This window comes from Desmodus rotundus, chromosome 7 (genome assembly GCF_022682495.2).
Source record: "Desmodus rotundus isolate HL8 chromosome 7, HLdesRot8A.1, whole genome shotgun sequence".
Lineage (NCBI taxonomy): Eukaryota > Metazoa > Chordata > Mammalia > Chiroptera > Phyllostomidae > Desmodus > Desmodus rotundus.
In genome coordinates, this window is record NC_071393.1 from 7564501 (window position 1) to 7580608 (window position 16108).

The 16108-nt window shown below is 49.5% G+C and overlaps 1 protein-coding gene across 1 annotated transcript in view; it reads right to left on the minus strand.

Annotated features, from left to right (window-relative positions):
- The window catches only part of LOC123480431 (uncharacterized), a 144221-nt gene that overhangs the window by 97779 nt on the left and 30334 nt on the right, over positions 1-16108 (minus strand). The gene's annotated exons all lie outside the window — the stretch shown is intronic.

The window sequence follows — 16108 nt, forward strand, 5'->3', positions numbered from 1 at the left end:
CAACCGTCACTTTCCCCCTCTCCTTCCAATCCTCCTCCCGGCTAAAGACGTGATCTGATCTTCGACTGAACTTGAGGCCGTTGTTTCCCACACCACTGGTGCTAAAGAGCAAAAGGGAAGACTTCCTACTCAAGCTCCTGGTGACTTGTACAGTTGACCCTTGAACTGTGGGGCGGGGGGGATAGGGGCACTGATCCCCTGTGCAGTTGAAAATCTGTTACTTTTGACTCCTCCCAAAACCTAACTACTGATAACCTACTGTGGACCGGAAGCCCTACCAATAACATCCACAGTCGAGTAACACACATGCTGCATGTTATATGTATTATATACTGCATTCTTACAGTAAAGTAAGGTTATTGAGAAAAATCACAAGGAGAGGAAACCCACTTACAGTACTGTAGGCATTTACTGAAAACCAGGCATGCATGAGCGAACCTGCCCAGTTCAAACCCGTGTTGTCTGGGGGCCGCCTGTACTGTGTAGTGCTCCAAGGGGTTGGCGTCTTGCAGTCATGTGAGGAGGAGGTAAGAGGTGAAGTTTTGGATCCGGTCCATCCGTGGGACCCTCCCCCCGAGAAACCTCACTGGCAGGAACTCGGTGTCCCTGGCAGCACAGCCAGGGCTTCCAGCTGGCCCGGGAAAGCGGTCCCCAGGCAGAACACCTTAGAGCCGGGAAAACAGCTTAGTCATCAGTTAGGCTATTTTCCATGCATTGCCTCAGAAACACAATGGGAGAGAGATACACTCAGAGATACCACAGGGTTTCTCTAAAGAAGTGGGGGGAACGATCCCAGTAAGGGACTTTATGGTCCTTTTGCTTTCCCCTGCCCCCCAAAAAGGCCTCACGCAGGCAGACATTTCCATTCAATAGCTTCATTAGTGCTTCTCTCCTTTGAGAAAAGGCTCCAGAGAATTGGGTGTCAGGTGGTGAAAAGTCCAAGATGCCAAAATGAGCTTGAGGTCTAGGTGCAGTGGGGGTGGGGAAAAGGAACCAGGGGAGCCCCGGAGAGCTCCCCAGGACGCACAGGCCACTCTGGACTCACGAGGCTCCAGGCCAAAGTCAATGTCAAACTCAAGGCTCCGAAAACAACCCAAACGCCCGGTTGCCTCTCGGAGAGGGAAGTGCAACGGGTCTGGAAAGAGGTGGCATACACGCCGCAGGGGGAGCCGCACCTCCGAGGGACCTTATCCAGTGCCCGCGATGTGCAGATGCTGCCTCCACCCATCCTCACAGTCTCTCCCTCTAATTTCCTCACTGGATGGATGGAACCCAGAAGTCCACCTGCCCCACGCGGTTTCCCTGTTTTAACTGGCGTCGACACTGATGCAGAGCACAGCCACTTGCAACAGGAGCGTGAGTGAGCTGCATGTGTTCCACCGAAGATCCCACAGGGCAAAAGATTCCACTACCTAAAACTTCCCGTCAGGCAAGGCTCTCTCTAAAGCTGGCCTCTCCCTGCCCTTCCAGCAGAGGAGGTCTTCTTCATCTTTGGCCCATGTGGTTCCTCGTGTCTTTGTCCTTCTTCCTGCATTTCTTATTATGGAGCCTCGAATGGCTCCTCCTCCCTGTATTAGCTAGAGCACTTCATCCCTGCCCTGGACTCACCTTACATATGCCCACCTCCACCTACCACAGTAGCCAGCCAACTCTCAAGGACCAGGGTGTCCCCACCTCACCTTGATGGGATTGGTGGGGGTAGGGACAGAGACCTGTCAATCTCCGTAAACTGAACCCAAGAGAAGTGAGGCACTTTCCTTACTGTTACAGAATAACGTTTCCAAACCCAGACATTCTCGTGTCTCGAACTTCCAGTAAACCTGCCTCCCCCAAGAGTCCTGTGAGGTTAGAGAGCAGTTATGAGCCTGGAAAAGAAGGCTGAGAGGAAGGGGTATGCTGTAAAGGCCCAAGAGCACTGAGTCACCAGGAACAAGATATTTCAAAGGGGGCTCGGAAGTCCATTACTGCACACCACGTATACAGTTCCCGTACTTATATCCAAGAACGTTGGGGTTGTGCTTTTTTTCTTGGATGCTTCCATGAGAGAGAGAGAGCTTAGTATCTCATGAGGCAAACTGGCCCACTGTTGGACAGCTCTGGAGAAGTTTTTCTTTCCATTGAGTGACAAACTCCCCCTACATGTAACTTTCACCCACAATTTTCAATTCTACCTTCTGGATCTACCTGGAAAAAGTTAGATATACTTCAGGTTTTATGTATTCCTAATATCAGCTGGAAGCTAGGTCATGCATTGTTCCATTCAGAAATTTCCCAACATCCACGCAAGGCAGAGGTGCTCTTCACTCCCATTTTAGAGATGGGAAAGTAGTCTGTCTGAGGGAAGAACGAAGTGAAGACATTGACCTAGCGAGTGTGAGCGGCTGAGTCTGAACTTAGGACATTGAACTTTAGTTCTCCAGGAGAAAGGCAGATTAAATGGATTCTTGGTCCATTATTGTAACTGGGCTTATTGTATACTGTATTAACTCTTCCTGATGTCAGAAAAGCCGATCCATTGACTCTGGAGATGACCCCATGGCTGGGGGTGCAAGGATGGGGGCTTCTGTATCAAGACCAACAGAAGACAGAAGGCTGTCTGTCTGTGAGCCCTGAATACCATCATCTTACATGTGGGTTTAGAATCTTCTTCTCTGCTCAAGGCAAGTAGAAGGTACTTAAATTTGAGATTGATGAATATTTTAAAAACATGGGTATTAGCTTCCCCTAGACTAGGTAGGGGCTTTCAATGTTAGAACCACAGACTGAACTTCAAAGTTAAATGGGTCTTTGAAACAGGGAAAGTGCCTGTAAAATGTTGTACGAATGCTCAATTACATGTCTTCATATTTTCACATTCTCGTTGGTCATGTGACTTTACATCACTTTCGTGATGGCAGCGCAGCTGACAGGATAAAGTGAACCCAGAGTTTGGAAGAAGAGTCCTTGACCTCAGATCTGGGTTGGCCACTAGCTGGTTGAAGAACCAGTTATAAGCCACTTCCTGTCTGTGGGAACAGGACTTGAGCCGGGACCAGTTAAAATGCACTGGATACCATTTGGAGAGTCAGTGAAGGGCTGTTTCCTGCCACCTGCCACCAGGCCCCTCCACCACCTCCCCTCCTCCCCACCTCCAACTAGGGGGCTAGATTATATACAAGTTGTCGATGTCCTGTGACCCCATGGTCATGCCATCGGATTAGAGAGAAGCACATCCAATCCTTTCATGGGCTCTGGGATTCAGGATGGAACTCAGAGGCTGGCCAGTCCCTGCTGGTTGGTTAAACCGAGTAGATGGAGACGTGAGGAGTTGGGGGGAAGAATAAAGACGATTGTCAGGACAGGATGGGACAGAGCATGTGGGAGGCAGTGGGAGAATGTGACAGAGAGAGAAGGAGAGGAAATATGGATGTGTGTGTGTGTGTGTTTACATAGTAGAAATCTCTGGAAAGATAACACACCAAAATAACAAAAGTTACTCTGGCTGGTGAGATTATGCTTTCTATTCTCTGTGTTGTCTGTTTTTTGGTGTTTTTTTTTTTTTTAAATGGTGGGCACATATTAATTTTACAATCAGCCAAAACGATGAGTCAATTTCCATGTGGGGAAAATTTTCTCGAAGAGGAATGCACCTCGGGAGAGCAGAGTTCTCCGCATGCGAGGCCTGAGGCGGAGATGGCAGCGGTGCTCCGGCCCCCGTAGTAAACATGTCCAGACCACACGAAATCCAATCTTCTCATCTGGGGTTATTTGCTTTCCGGACGGCAGGGCTGTGATGGATCCCAGGTTCAGCACTCGTGGCATCTCAATCAGCTGTGTTTAGAGGCCGCTGTGACACAAGATTATGACGTTTTGATGGGATTAGGACATAACTTTGCTTTAATCTATAAAGCCCTGTATGCTTTGGGATCTGATTACCCAGGCAATTCGCTTCCTCGGCCCTAGCAATTAAGATTAGCCAGAATGCTCCTGTTAATGGTCCCCATATTGAAAGTTCAGGAAATCAGAAATGGGTGGTTTTGTTTTGTGTTTTTTTTCCTCTAGTTTTGTTCCTCCTTTTCCTTTTCCACTGAGGGCCCTGGCTCTCTCTAAGGCTCTTGTCTCCTGACCCTAGACAGCTGAATTTCCCTCCTTTCTCTGCTTCCTGAAGAAACCGTCTTTGGGATGACTCCTTCTTCTTCTTACTCAATCCAAGAAGGTTTGCTTTTGTTTAATTTCATCAGTTATGCTGTGCTTGGTACCATCATTCCCAGCAGCAACGAGTGGATTTTTAAATCTGTCCAAGAAATGATAGCATTTAGACTTTCAAAGACTCTAATGAAACTCTTTCAGCCTAAAGGAAGTCTGGTCAGTCCAACATAACCACATTGGCTCTGGGTCCCATTTTCCAGAAAGATCTGTTCCCAGAATCCTTCAGCTGCGGGAATTTATGGCCTGTGGTCACAACATTGTTAAATTCACTCATGCTTTTAGTTCCACTAAAATCAAGTTGCATGAATGCAGTACAAAAAAAACAGCAAAGGTTGTTGGAAGGGACAGGTTTAATCTACCATCATTTAAATTGTGTGAGAAGCCGTAGATAACTGTAACAGATCATTATACAGAATATTCTGGTTTGTGCTTCCCGCCAGATCCCTACCCTGCCTTCTGCCCTGAAAGGCTCCCCTGTATGGTCAGCATCAACGGACCCCCATGCCTTCGGGATCCCAGCTGGGTTTGACCAATGGAAGGCATTCTCAAGAGACATGAAGGGTGAGAAAAAGGGGTCGGGGTATTCATCCCCTCGGTCCTCTCATGCTGGGCCTGGGCTGGGTAATGACTAAGTTCCTCTACCAAGGTCACGGCTAACGTCTGGAAGTCCTTTCCTATAGCTCTATCTCTCTTCACATTCCAGCAATTTCTCCATCTCCATACTTACATTTTTGGGCTTAGAGTAGGTAACACTTCAGGCCATTGCCAATCTCAGGATGTCTGACTAGCCCATTGGTGGCCTATACTTTTACAAATGGTCCCTTAATTACATCTGCTTTCATTCCTCCATGAATAGACATTCTCTTAGTGGCAGGGACCCTGGCCAATATCAGCATTGTGGTCAACAGCTGGATCTCTGGAGTTGGGAAACCTTCAAGTCCAGAGGCCTCCATCCCTTCCTAGGAACATGAGCTTAGCAAGTGATTTTACCTCCCTATAACTTACCTAAAAATGAGCGCATGAGTAACACCCAGCTTGTAGGGCTGGTAGGGTGACTGCATCGATCTGAAGTGTGACAGTGTGTGTAGCACATGGTAATCACTCAATAAACATTGGCTCCCTTCCCATGCCCCACGCTGACTTCGTATTAGGCCTGGCATCCATCATTTCTAAGTTTCCTTTTTCTCTTCTCTGAGCCCATTCTTTTGACATGTTATGACACATTGGCATCGTTGAGTAGCATAGGATGAAAAATAAGGTAAAAAAGAAAGAGAGACTCAGGAGCCAGATGGACCACCTGGGCTATCAACTGCCCTGTCGCCTTTGCTTCCTTTGTCAGGATAAACCCAGGACCTGGGGAAATAACAGTGACTCCTATTTGTTACACTGCCCGCCCAGACCTGGGCCGGTCATTCCTCCTCTGGGCCCCACAGTCTCACCATGTCACCTCACTCAGCACTTACTACAGCGGGCTGTGGGGTCCCTCTTCCTGTTGCATCCTATTTCCCGCACTGCACTGTACAGTGTAGCCAGAAATCTGTCCTCTTCTGAATGCTCAGCATAGGCCCTGGCAGCAGGAAAAGGCTCAGTGAGCATATGAAGAGAATGAATGGATAAATGAATGAATGAATGGATGAGGGTAGGAGACACTGTGGATCTAAGGATGGGTGATATGGGAAGAAAATAAATGAGAATATTCCAAGTAAAAGACATACAAACAGGGGTGGCGGAAGAAATACGTAAACTCTTTTGACCAGAACAGAGATTTTTGGAGTGGAGAGTAGGGGGGCTGGATATTGTATTAGTTAAGGCAATGCTAGTTGTTATAACAGGCAGCTCAGCTCCAAAAGACGATTCTGGAATTAGGTTTCACCCCCCCTGTGGCTCCCCCATATTCTAAGGTCACCCAGAAGCGAAGAGGTTCCACGAGGAGGCACAGCGGATCGCGTGTGTGCAGCGTTTACGGGCCACGTGGGAGACGTCACTTCCCCCCATGTCCTGCTGGCCAGAACTAAGTCCCATGACCCCATCTATCAGCAGGGAAGCTGGGAAATGTAGTCTCAGCGGGTGACCAGGAGGAAAGGAAATGAATCTGGAGATGAGGTGGCCAGACTCTGGAGCAGATCGGTAAGTTGGGAAGAGACGCTGGACAGCCTGAAGTGCCGGACTTAACTCTGTTTTGTGGCTGGATCTCGTCAAACGAGCCGGCTGCTGCCACCGAACAGAGACGTTCCAGAAGACAGAAGGTGATCCAGACAACATGACCACATGTAGACAGGCTGCCAGGAAAGGCCTAGAGAAGGTTCTGGGGAGACCCTCTGCCTACAGAGGCTGTCGTCTCTTAGGCAGAAACCTCAGCACCAGAAAGTGTTTTTCTCCAAAGCCACACATCGCCAGTTTTCAGTAATTCTTGGTACACACACACACACACACACACACACACCGACCTCTGCCCCTGCAGTACACCATACAAGAAAGGAAATGGATGGGAGGAGGAGGTGGAAAATGCTGTTTTTAAAAGACACCTGGAATTCCTAGTGTCAGAGTGGCTCTCGCTGCCTCTTCTTTCGGTTAGCGGTCATCCTGGTTCCTGAGGCCTGAGGGTTTCCCAGGACTTGGGACTTGGGGCACTACAACTGGGAAGGTCGCAGACAAACTGGGACACCTTGGACACCGTAGTTTTGGCCCCCCATAAACACAGGTCCGAATCCTAGCTCTGCTGCTTAATAAACGTGTGACTCGGGAAAAGTCCCTTAATCTCTGTGAGCTTCAGGTTTATTATCTTTACTACGAGGACAACATGTGGCTGACCCCTTGGGCTGATGGGAGGATTGAGTGAGATAACTCTTGAAAAGCACTTAGCAACCTATCGGGTGCATAGGATACACTCAGTCACGTTGAATGGGGCTCTCTTCCTTGATTTCAATGACAGTTATTTCAAACAGAGCCCCAGAGAGGGGTGAGGCTCTTCCTGGGGGAAATGGAGGCAGGAGCTCGTGCTGAGAACATAGAGGCCTCATGGGTCCTATGGGTGAGGCCGCCAGGTGGTACTCAGATGCACAGGGCAGGCCAGGCTGCATCTGGCTCTCAGCGGCTGCTCAGCTGGGAGACCAGGGCACACGGGGCTCAGATGATGGGCGAGGAAGGCCACCCGCCCAGGAGTTGCTGATCCCCAACTCTCGCCACCAAGAAAAGAAAGGCAGGGGGTGAGGGTGACGTGAGAAGGTGGCCCCAGGAGCGTTTTATTCCAGGACTTTCAAAGTTCACCCTTTCCTCTTACAGGAACCAAGCTTTAATAAGCAGAGCCAGGGAGTGAAGGAGAAATAAACCAGACTAGCAAACCGTCCCCTTTAAACCGGTCACGTTGTGTTCAGAAGGAGGCTTTGAAACTGTGCATGTGTAACCACAGCAGAGAGGCTTTGGGCCCCTCTGCTCCCGCCTGAGGCTGAGCTGGAAAAAAGAGAAGAAACGAGAGGGAGGAAGAAAAGGGACATGTTAAATAAAAAGAAAGCACTAGGCGAGATCGGGGAAAGACGAGAGAGGACAGAAAATCATTTCCCTGCACATACAGAGGAAACAGAAATGAGCTGACCATGGACCCCCATCTCAGGGAAATTTACAGTCTTCTCGAGGTTGCCGGGCAGGGCGAAGGTGCAGTGTTTTCTGTTTGTTTGTTTGGAGCAGTGTGCTGTATCTTCATTACTGTGCATCATCCTATTTAGTCCTTATAACCAGCTTCCAATTTTAGAAACAAGGGCACTGTTGCTCAGAGAGGTTAAGCAACTAAGCAAGGACACGCAGCAGGTAAACAGCATGATTTGGACCAAGTCTGGAATTCTTAATAACTTTGGAGACGTGACAACCTCTTAGCTACTCAGCGTGCTACAAAGGCAAAAGGGAAGGGGGATACCAAGAACAGAACGGGAATACCAAGGAGGAATGAGAACGGAATGGACAACCAAAAGCAAGGTTTCTTAGCCTCAGCACCACTGATACTGTCTTGGGAGAGCTCTTGCTGGGGGAGGGCTGTCCTGGGCATTGTGGGAAGTTAAGTAGCACCCTTGGCCTCCCCGCACTGGGTACCAGTACTGCCCCCCTTCCGCAGTCACGATGGCCGACCGAAAACGTCTCCAGACACTGCCAAATATCTGCTGGGGGCAAAGGCACCCGCTGCTGAGCACCACTAATGGAGGGGAAGGTACAAAAATAGTAATCGCCATAAACCAAGAGTCAACCAAGCACACTGTGGAAGATGTTTCATCTCCTTTAGCCTCACTGAATATCTCCTGTAACCCCCAGAAGAACCCGGTGCAGTGGGCGTTACTTATAGATGAGGGATCTAAGGCTCGGAAAGCTTAAGCAACAAGCCCAAGTCCACACAGCTAGTAAAAGACAGAGCTGGGATTTGAACTCAAGCTTGTCTGCTCCTTTCCCCAACACTGTTCAGGGAGGGAAACAAAAGATGCACCATGGAGGACTCAAAGAGATAGCATCACAACTCCAGGTAGTAATAAAGATGCAGGAAATGCAGGGACAGGTCCACCATGTGGCTTGAAGGTGTCACGCCATCACCAGGACAAAAATCTCTTTAAACTGCAGCCCCCAAGTCCCACCTCCTCCCTCTAATCCATCGCTTCCTGTGAGAGTGCCCAGCACGTGAGTCCACCCCGTCTCCCTCTCTCTCTCACATCTCATAAGGAAAGACAATATATTCCAAATGCTTGGTGATTTATGGGGCAAAGTCACTTCCCCTGACCAAGCATCTCTCTTCACAGGGACGCATATGTTGGGGAGCATCCATCCCAGAAATGACCCACATTCATTTTCTGCCAGGAGCCAATGGCCTGGGGAATTCAAGAAATGCCCCTAAATTACAAACGAATGGGGGGGACCTTCCTCCAGAAACCTTTTCCCAAGTCTGAGCCTTGCTATAAATCACCCTCCCAACATCACACACCACCGTAAACCACAGATGTGTGGGGGACAGCAAGGTGAGCATCTGCCAGCAAGAGAAAACGCAAGGCTGACCAAGAACTTGGAAAGGATGGTCATTTGAGGAACTCATCCTGACCACCCCCCCATCCCCCCACTTCCCACAGCCTTGAGCTTGACATTTCATGGCCTCTACCTTTAGAGCAGGAAGCAAATTTCTCCTAAGGATTTTTTTTTTTTTCTGTAATCACCTCCCCCCCTCCCCACCTTCCCATCCCCTGTAAAATAGCTTAGCATTTGTTCTTAATCTTTTAGGGGGTGAAGGTTCCCTTTGAAAATCTGATGAAAGCTACAGGCTCCTCCCTTCATTAAATAAATGATTGTTTACTTGTGCTAAAGGCTTAGAAAATGGTTAAGACTGGTTTATGGTAGTTTTTCTAGGAAGATAAAGGGCTCTTTCCTCCTGTCATATAAAAAAACCTCTGTTTTTTAAAATGTATTGATTTTTTTTCAACTTTTACTGACATATACACAAGAGAAGAGTGCACAAATCATAAATGTTCAGCTTAATGTATTTTCACAAACTGAACAAACCGGTGTAACCTGTGGCCACATTGAGAGCGAGCGAGCGAGCGAGCGAGAGAGAGAGAGAGAGAGAACAAGCAAGAATGAGCATTCATGGCTGCATCTGGGAGTTTCTTTACGTTCCCCCCAGTCTCCGTCTCTCACCAAGGTTGGCCACTAGCTGGACTTGTAAGAGCCTGGATTTGTTTGCCTGGTTGTTCTTGGTCCCAGTGGGATCACCGTGTGTAGCTCTTGGCTTTGGCTTATTTTCACTCAATGTTTCATCCGTGAGCTTTATCGACGGCATGGCGTGGCGTCAACGTTGGCTTGTTCTCATCAGCATGTAGTTCTGTTACCTAAACATGCCGAGTGTATTTCCATCCCACCACTGAGAGGCATCGGGGACGTCTGCATCTTCACAGCGTTTTCCTGAAACGCTGTTCTTCAGAGCTGTCGTTTAACCTCTCCTGTCTGTGTGCGTTTCACTTTCTAACTTACGATGGGAATGCATGATAACTTCTGATTATAACACGTAACCCCATGACTTGGGGAGAAAGCAAGCAGGGGACGTTCTCTGAGCTTTTCCTTTCTACCCTCTCCCGTGCGCTCCGTTGTTCCTGGCTTGCTGATCACTGTTGCAGACACTTCATTTCCCTCTGTGTCTTATACACAGATTTATGCAACTGTACGGCGATGTGCTTTTAAATTGTGTTTTTTATATAGCTGTAATTGCTGTGCAATTTGTTTTTCTTTTCTTTTCTTTTCTTTTTTTTTTTTTTTTTGCTTTATCAATATGTCCTGGAGACCCTTCCATACATCATTGCTTTAAACTGCTGAATACCCCTGCGCTGCGTGGACATGCCGTGATTGATTGAACCAGCCTCCCTACCAGGACCATTCAGGCCATCGCCAGTTTTCTGCTCTTGCAAATTCGGCGTCAGTGACCACCCTTTTAGGTGCATCTTTATGAGCGTTTGCAAGTTATTTCTCTAGAGAGAAGTAAAGGGGTGGAATTGCTGGGTGTACACATTTGCCTGTAAGTGGTTTTTATGAGGTCAGATGGATTGGCCGAGCCACCGTAAATCTGGGTAGAGCTCGCAATATATACGTGGAGGCATTTGGCGGAACGATCATAATGTACGCGGGTTTTCAAAGACTAGGTAGAGACTTGGATTTGAAGAGAAGGGAAGAGGGTTTTCATTTAGACTCCATTTAGTGACAGTTTCCCAAAGATTCCACGAAGGGAAGAATCTGCGGACACCCACGCTAGGGCTGGTTGCAAACGGCATGTCTGAGACCCAAGGGACCGCCCTTTGGGGATGGCCCTCGCCAATGAGGTAATAACGCGAAAATACTCGTTGAGGACTCACTGCGTACCAAGCGCACGGATTGCCTCCTTTAACTCTTACCGCCCTCCCGTGGGCACGGCACTGTCTTCTGAGTCTCATTTTCCAGCTGGACACCCTGAGGCTCAGACAAAGACCCTCGCCCAAAGCCACAGGTACACAAATTACTGGGAGGTTCTACCGTGGAACAAGGTTGATGTGGCTTTGGCCGACAGGAAGCTCACTGGCTGCCAGTAGAAACAAAACAAACCGCCAGGCACGTTTGTTGGGTGCTGGAGTCAGGGCAGTGGGCTCCACAGAGTACTTACTGACAAGGGCTGTGGAAGAAAGCCAACGTCGAGAGCAGTGGGACCTACGATCAGCCGTCAGAAGACGGACCTCGAGGTCTCTCTGGTCCTTCCGCACGGCAGCATCAAAGGCTGCCCCCGTAGCCAGGAAAAGATGACCCGTGAAGCTAACTAATGAGAGCGGTCCATCCATCCTCACAACAGGACTTTGGGGAAACTGAGGCTCAGAGAGGCGAAAAGACTTGCGCCAAGGCCACGGTTAAGACAGAGTGGGACTTGACCCGGCTCTCAGGGTGGAGCCTGGTGCCTCTGAGCGCACCGCTCGGCCTTCCGCCCTGCAGACTGCCACAGACCCACGTCCCCCAGGCAAGAATATTCCAGGGCCAGGTCGGGCCGGATGTGCGCTGTCGCTTAACAATTAAAAATATCAAGTCACAGCCCATTGTCCCCCATGTCGGATTGATGGATTACAACTTTCTCCTTTTGGATAGACGTCTCCTGACTTTCTGATGTGGGAACAATTAATTATTACCCTTTAAAATTTTTTTTTTAATTTTCAAGTCTGCTCACCAGGCACTTGCTGCCGCTGCGCATACATTACGGGCCTCGTTCTGCACAGGCCTGAGGAACCCGCGGGGGCAGAGGATTAAACTCTTCCAAATTGCGCAGATCAAGGCGGGCTCAGATTGGGTGCCCGGAGACCAAGGCGGGGGTGGGGGCACCCTTTCATTCTGCCCTTTGGAGACCTCCAAGACTAAACAGTTTAGGCCACATCTTGAAGAAAATTGCTTTATCCTTTCACCTTTAAGTGGATTCAGGCGCAATCAGTGGACTCGGGAGCGCGTGGAGGTCAGCACACACACGCCAGGGTGGGGGTTTACGAGCAGAGTCATGGGGGGGGGGTGCGGGAAGAAAATCAAGGAAGATGTAAAAGCTAGGGCGGTCGGTTTGTAACCTCTAACATCTGGTGCCAAATAAGAGTACACGAGGGAAAGCCGTGGAGCCGGGGGTGGGGGAGGGCAGAGGAGAGGCAGTCAGAGGGGAGGAGGCTTTCAAAGATCGTAACTGCGACAAGGAAGGCAGCCTGGCCCTCTCAGATGTCACCAGAGGAAGTGGAGGGGGGTGGGAAGAGGAAGAGAGAGGGAGGAAGAGGTCAGGCCTTCCATCCCCAGAGCGAAGGGGACACTCAAACGCTAGCAGATGGGATGCAAAGGACAGTGGAGAGCAAGTTCTATGTGGCTGCCTGGGAACACAGCACAGGGCGGCCGGGTGCTGCGAGTGCCGGGCAGCCTTTGGCAGAAAGAGAAACGACAAAGTTTCCTTGACTGGGAGCATCCCCGCACCAGCGGGGTGGTGGGGAGGGGTCCTGAAAGTAGAGGATCTCTCCCGACCCAAGTTCCTAGCCTGAGTCCCACTGACTGGCCAAGACTTCGGGAGTGCTTCCTCCTCCAGGTGGCCAGACCCGGTGCCATAAGCTCACGAAAGGTGCCCCCTGCTGCCCCAGTCTGTGTGCGAGGCGGGCATCAACCCAGACGGCCAACTTTGAAACTCCTGTTATGTGGGAGACGTGCATGTGGGCAGAGACTTTCCGCGTTTCAGTTCCAACAACCGCATCCATCCTTTCTCACTCTGTCCTCCCAGGACAAGGGCCGGAAGTCGTGCCCACCCTCGACTTTGTGGCCACACGTCATTTCTTCTTTCCTCATTCTTAGGAGGCTTTCAAAGACACCTCTGAGATGCTGAAGAGCCCAAAGACTGGACTTATGATGACATCAGCTCACGACATATTAAACACCAAAGATATTTAATGTGGGTATATTTTGGACTCTCTAGGCAAGTAGTTGTTTTTCAGGTTTGGGGCAGCCACCCACCTGGACATCAGGGTAAAGTGATGTCCATCCCTCCACTCTATCAGGCTCGGCATAGGGACTTGTCTTTAAGTTTGTCAACTCATGCTCACAAGATGGCGGCCGAAGCTCCAGGCATCACGACCTCAGCCAAAGACAGAAAGTGTGTAAGAGAGGGGAGGCCTTTGTCTGGACTTGCTTTCTCTTTGGATCAATAAAGAAGCAATGATTCCAGAGTGGTCATAGTCTCCATCCAAGTCTCACTGATCAGAATTGGGTCAAATGCCCTCTTTTAAACCATAGGCCAAAATATGAGCAAAGCCATTTGTAGGCAATAAGGGAGATGGCTGTGGGGTGGGTAAACCTAGTGTCTGTCTCACCATCTGTCACCAATTCTTTTCCTTTGGTGTCCTAACCCACTCCAGCACCCAAGGCAGATTCTGTATCACACAATAATGGAGCCACTCCCCGATCCTCCCTCTCCCTCACTCACTCCTTCCCGAGTCCTGTCTGAACACCCCTCTGTGAGCCTCTGAAATCCCACCCTCAATGCCAGGCACACAGCAGTTACTCCATAAATGCCAAAATTCACTTTGCTGTCTCTACAATACCATATAGTTCTGGGACCAACTTAGTTACCTAGGAAACTAGCATTGGGAAGTCAACTTTCTGGACTCTAGCCATTACTTAAGGGCAGAGGTTAAATGAGCAGGTATTGGTGTCTTCGAGCCTGGATTCAAATTCCCGCCACTCTATACCTTAGCCCTTGTGGCCTTGGGCCACCTGCTACAGCCCTCTGAGCCTCAGTTTTCTCGTCTGCGAAATGGAGATGGTGATACTTCAAACATCACAGGATTGCTGTGGTGGTTCGGGGTGACAACACGCCTAACCCCTCAGCACAGTGCGCGGCACGTGAGAAGTGATGAGCAGACCCTGCTGTAACTGCGATGATCTCCCGCAAGCTCAAGTCGTTTCCCACGTCACTTTCACACCGTTAGCTGGACCTGGCAGATGCCCCAGTAGGTCCAGATCATCACTTGAATGATTTCCCTGCCCCGAGTTTAAAAAAAAACTTAAATAAAAATCACATACATTTGAGGTGTACTACATGATGTTAGGGTACACAGAGTAAAATGATTACTGTAGCCAAGGTAATGAACGTGTCTATCTCCTCATATCTTTTGTGTGTGGGGGGGGCAGGGGGCGGGGGGGCAAGACCACCCGAGATCTCCTCTCAGCGAATTCCCAGCACACAGCATAGCAGTCCTAACTCCAGTCATCCTCCTGTGCATGCGTGAGGTCTGCAGGCTTCCTCATCCTACATGACCCCCACTTGGTGCCCTTGACCATCATCTCCCCATCCCCCCCCCTCCCCCCCGGTAACCAATGTTCTACTCTGTGGTTCTATGTATTTGACTTTTTTTTTTTTTTTTTTTTTTAAGATTCCACATATTAGTGAGATCATGCAGTGTTTGTCTTTCTGGGTCTGGCTTATTTCTCTTAGCATAGCTTCCTCCAAGTTCATGCGTGTTGTCACGAGGGGTGGGATCTCCTTTTTTAAGGATGAATGCCACCTTTTCTTTATCCACTCTTCCCTCCGCAGACACCCAGAGATCCCGGCTATCGTGAACAATGCCGCATTGTAGGAGGGACGCTCTGTCTGCGACCTGCCCTCGGGACTCAGGGCAGGCACTCACTCTAGGAAAAAGCTACAGTCCCTGGCTTCCCACTGCAAAGTACAGGGAGGTCACACTTCAGTCCTCTCCAGTCCTGGGGGCACACAGGGGCTCCCTGATGGAGGCCCAGTTCTATTGCTTAAGATGGAAATCGGGCAAGAGAGCTCTCGACAGCTTCTCTGATATTTATTTCTGGCCGGATCAAAGGTCCTGTCGGCAACCTGTCCTGACATCTTGATTCCTGTTTTTCTTAGCTAAACTTTTTTTCCGGATGGTGTTCACTCCAAATAAGCTACTAAGAGGCCCTCTGGGAGTACCAGAGAGAAAGAGAGAGAGAGAGAGATGGGGGCGGGGGCAGAGGCTGATAGGCAGAATTTAGTTATGTCTCGCTATAAATAAGTGCATGGAATTGTACCGAACCCAGCAGCCTGAGATCAGCCACTGTTCTCCATGGTGGGAAAAAGTCGGGCTGGTGGTTATTTCTGGATTCCCAGTGGGATTCCAACAGCTCTCAGGCACCCAGTAAGGACTGGGTTACTAACATATGAACAGCGATCATGTAATCAGAGGGGGTATGGCCTCGTGGCCAAGCACACAAGATCTGGAGTCAGGCATCATGTGAATGTTCATTCTACTACTTACTGTGCAACCCTGGGCAAGTGGCCTCACCTCTCTGTTCCTGCATTTATAAAATGTAGAGTTCCTACCTCTCCAAGTGGTTAGGAAAATGACCGAAGTTGATGAATGCACAGTGCTTAGAACAGAGCCTGCCTACGTTAGCAAATATTAGCATATCCTAGTTTTTGAACAGGCTTTGGGCATATGTTATTGCATTCAATTCTTACAACGGCCTTTGACGAGGATGTTACTATTCATAGATGTTATTCATTTATAACTCATTCTGCAGGAGAGGAAGTAGAGAGGATAGAAACGTGAACAACTTGGTTACAGCTAGTAAGTGCTGGACCCAGGGTTCCTAGCCCGGTTGGCCTAATTGCTGCCAGCAAGGCCCATGCCCTTTGCACCATCCCACCTGGCTAAGCGGGCCCAGCCGAGCCGGTGAGATGGAGCAACAAGTCGCCATCTGTGTACTGGGGCCTGCAGAGTGGGGCTCGCCTTCACTGCTTAACTCTTCAGGGAGTTACTCCAACTGTGCAAATTAGGCGCTTTAAGCCCATCACAGCAAAGGGAGGTGAACCCCTCCCTTGCCCTTCACCTGTGTGCAGGTGAGCTCTGGGCCTGTGTCAATGCAATGTAGGTCAGGCCAC